The 4,199-nt window shown below is 63.9% G+C and overlaps 1 long non-coding RNA gene across 1 annotated transcript in view; it reads right to left on the bottom strand.

Moving 5' to 3' along the window:
- LOC106725780 overlaps positions 1 to 1,775 on the bottom strand; it is a 4,184-nt gene extending 2,409 nt beyond the window's left edge. Inside the window, exon 1 of the long non-coding RNA XR_001361733.1 lies at positions 1,746 to 1,775. This is a non-coding gene — a long non-coding RNA (uncharacterized LOC106725780). The remainder of the gene's footprint in view (positions 1 to 1,745) is intronic.
- Between the last annotated feature and the right edge of the window lie 2,424 nt (positions 1,776 to 4,199).

Here is a 4,199-nt window from a genome sequence, read left to right on the forward strand (position 1 = left end):
GCCCCCGTCCCAGCGCCCCGTCCTAGCGCCACATAGCCGCCCACCATGATGACCATGCAACCAGGATGAAGAGGGCTTGTCAATGACACCCATGATGACAACCATGGTGACAGGGACTACCACCGCACCCAGCTCGCCAGGGGGCTCGAACTACTACTCAGACTCAGAGGCCGCCAGCTCAGCCTGCAGCTCCACGCTTCCTATGTCTGCCTGTCTGTCTGCCTGTCCGTGTCTCACTACTTTCACTACTTTCACTGCGATGATGTGACCACGCAACGAGGATGAGGACCACGGTGACGATGGTGCGGCAATGGCGACCACGGTGACGACGGCGCGGCAATGGCGACCACGGTGACGATGGCGTGGCAATGGCGACCACGGTGGCAATGGCGTGGCAATGGCGACCACGGTGATGACGGTGCGGCAATGGCGACCACGGTGACAACGGCGCGGCAATGGCGACCACGGTGATGACGGCGCGGCAATGGTGACCACGGTGACAACGGTGCGGCAATGCCCACCACGGTGACGATGGCGTGGCAATGGCGACCACGGTGACAACGGCGCAGCAGTGGCGACCACGGTGACAACGGCGCGGCAATGCCCACCACGGTGACAACGGCGCGGCAATGGCGGCAATGGACCGCGGCGACAGCGACCATCTCCGCATCCACCTCCCAGGCACCAGGACTACAACCCAGACCCAGAGGCCGCCATCAGCCGCCCCCTCAGCCTGCAGCTCCACGCTTCCCGCGTCCGCCTGTCTGCCTGCCTGTCCGTGTCTGACTATTTGACCGCCTTGACCGGGCTTTGAAGAACTTTGCCAAATAGTGTCTGCGCAGCCTCCTGAGGAGCGGGAACGCGCTGAGAACTGGTGACGCTGCAGCCCCGCCGCGGCCCGAGCCTTCCTGCAGGGTCTCCAGGAGCCAGACCCGCTGGCCGGGTGGGCGCAGTGGTCGGGGCGTCGGCCCGTGGACGGAGGGCTCACGTGTTCAATCCCACGGACCGAGGGGTCGCGGGTTCAATTCCACGAACTGAGGGGTTTCAGGTTTAATTCCACGGACCGAGGGGTTGCGGGTTCGATTCTGGCCAAGGGCACGTACCCCGGTTGCAGGCTCCATCCCCTGGTCGGGGTGAGTGCGGGAGGCAACCGTGTTTCTCACACCGATGTTTCTCTTTCTACCTCCCCCTCCCTTCTACTCGCTCTAAACACCAATTAAAAATTTTTTAAAAGGATGACAGGGACAGTCTTCGCGGAGAGTGTCCATGGTTACCCACGTCAACAGAGCTTGGGCGAACCCGGCGCTCACCCACCCCAGCCAGCCTCCCAGATGCAGCCTCGCCACCTCCTCACAGCGCCTCAGACAGCCCCGAGGCCCCGCCACCGCTTCCATCCCAGCGCCACCGCCCTGTCCTGCTGCCCCCGTCCCAGCGCACCCCCATCTCAGTGCCACCGTTTCACCACTACCACCGTCCCAGTGCCCCTGTCCAAGTGCCACTATTCCAGCGCCACCACCAGCGCCACTGCCACTGCCACCGCCACCGCCCTGTCCCAGTGTCCCCGTCCCACCACCACCACCGTCCCAGCGCCACACAGCGGCCTCTCCTTAGCTGCCCACCATGAAGACTACACAAGGAGGACGATGACTGCATGGCAATGACGACAACGATGATGGCAGCAATGACGGCGATAGGACAGGCGACGGACGACCACCACCTCCACCTCGCCAGCGGGCTCCCGCTACCCGGGCTCGGAGGCCGCCATCCGCCGCCAGCTCAGCCGCAGCTCCACGCTTCCCGCGTCTGCCTGTCTGTCGGCCTGTCCACGTCTCACTACTTTGAACAGACGATGTGACCACGCAACGAGGACGAGGACAGCGTGGCAATGCCGACCACGGTGACGACGGCGCGGCAATGGCAGCAATGGACCGCGGCGACAGCGACCATCTCCGCATCCACCTCGCAGGCACCAGGACTGCTACCCGGACTCGGAGGCCGCCATCAGCCGCCCCCTCAGCTGCAGCTCCACGCTTCCCGCGTCTGCCTGTCTGTCTGCCTGTCCGCGTCTGACTACGTTGACCGCCATGACGGGGCTTTGAAGAACTTTGCCAAATAGTGTCTGCGCAGCCTCCTGAGGAGCGGGAACGCGCTGAGAACTGGTGACGCTGCAGCCCCGCCGCGGCCCGAGCCTTCCTGCAGGGTCTCCAGGAGCCAGACCCGCTGGCCGGGTGGGCGCAGTGGTCGGGGCATCGGCCCGTGGACGGAGGGCTCGCGTGTTCAATCCCACGGACCGAGGGGTCGCGGGTTCAATTCCACGAACTGAGGGGTTTCAGGTTTAATTCCACGGACCGAGGGGTTGCGGGTTCGATTCTGGCCAAGGGCACGTACCCCGGTTGCAGGCTCCATCCCCTGGTCGGGGTGAGTGCGGGAGGCAACCAGTGGAGGCAACCCGTGTTTCTCATACCTCCCCCTCCCTTCCACTTGCTCTAAAAATCCATTAAAAAATTTTTAATAATGACAGGGACAGTCTTCGCAGAGAGTGCCATGGTACCCACGTCAACAGAGCTTGGGCGAACCCGGCGCTCACCCACCCCAGCCAGCCACCCAGACACAGCCTCGCCACCTCCTCACAGCGCCTCGGACAGCCCCGAGGCCCCACCACCACTTCCATCCCAGCGCCACCGCCCCATCCTACTGCCCCCGTCCCAATGCCACCGCCCTCGCCACCGCCACCGCCACCACCGTCGCGGCACCACTGTCCCAGCCCCCTAGTTCCTGCGCCCATGTCCCAGTGCCCCCTTCCCATCGCCACCATCACAGTGTGCACGTAGCCGCCCACCATGATGTACTGCCCCCTCCCAATGCCACCGCCCTCGCCACCGCCACCGCCACCACCGTCGCGGCACCACTGTCCCAGCCCCCTAGTTCCTGCGCCCATGTCCCAGTGCCCCCTTCCCATCGCCACCATCACAGTGTGCACGTAGCCGCCCACCATGATGACCACGCAACCAGGATGAAGAGGGCTTGGCAATCACGCCCATGATGACGGTGATGACCGCAATGGCAGCGATACGCCCGTGGTGACAGGGACTACCACCGCACCCACCTCGCCAGCGGGCTCGAACTCCTACGCCGCCGCCAGCTCAGCCTGCAGCTCCACGTCTGCCTGTCTGTCTGCCTGTCCGCATCTCACTACTTTGAACAGACGATGTGACCACGCAACGAGGACGAGGACGAGGACGGCGCGGCAATGCCGACCACGGTGACGACGGCGCGGCAATGGCGGCAATGGACCGCGGCGACAGCGACCATCTCCGCATCCACCTCGCAGGCACCAGGACTGCTACCCGGACTCGGAGGCCGCCATCAGCCGCCCCCTCAGCCTGCAGCTCCACGCTTCCCGCGTTTGCCTGTCTGCCTGCCTGTCCGCCTGCCTGTCCGTGTCTGACTATTTGACCGCCATGACGGGGCTTTGAAGAACTTTGCCAAATAGTGTCTGCGCAGCCTCCTGAGGAGCGGGAACGCGCTGAGAACTGGTGACGCTGCAGCCCTGCCGCGGGCCGAGCCTTCCTGCAGGGCCTCCAGGAGCCAGACCCGCTGGCCGGGTGGGCGCAGTGGTCGGGGCGTCGGCCCGCGGACCGAGGGCTCACGTGTTCAATCCCACGGACCGAGGGGTCGCGGGTTCAATTCCACGAACTGAGGGGTTTCAGGTTTAATTCCACGGACCGAGGGGTCGCGGGTTCAATTCCACGAACTGAGGGGTTTCAGGTTTAATTCCACGGACCGAGGGGTCGCGGGTTCAATTCCACGAACTGAGGGGTTTCAGGTTTAATTCCACGGACCGAGGGGTCGCGGGTTCAATTCCACGAACTGAGGGGTTTCAGGTTTAATTCCCCCTGTGTCTCTCTCACATGGACGCTCCTCTCTCTGTTTCTCCCCCTCCCTTCCACTCTCTCTAAAAATCCAAGGAAAAAATGTCCTCTGGTGAGGATTCCCAGCAACAACAGAAAGACCGCAGCCCTGACGCCCGGAGGAGGGCTGGTGCGCGGAGTGTGCGTTGTGCGTGGGAAAAAGTGGGCTGTCCTGGACGCGCACAAACTGCCCCTGACAAAAGCCACCTCGTTGTGTGATGTCACGGAGACGCACTCCCTGGAGGAGCAGCGAAATGCACCCAAGAACTGGGTGGCGGTCCCGCTGCA

This window comes from Myotis brandtii, unplaced genomic scaffold (assembly GCF_000412655.1).
Source record: "Myotis brandtii unplaced genomic scaffold, ASM41265v1 scaffold187, whole genome shotgun sequence".
NCBI lineage: Eukaryota > Metazoa > Chordata > Mammalia > Chiroptera > Vespertilionidae > Myotis > Myotis brandtii.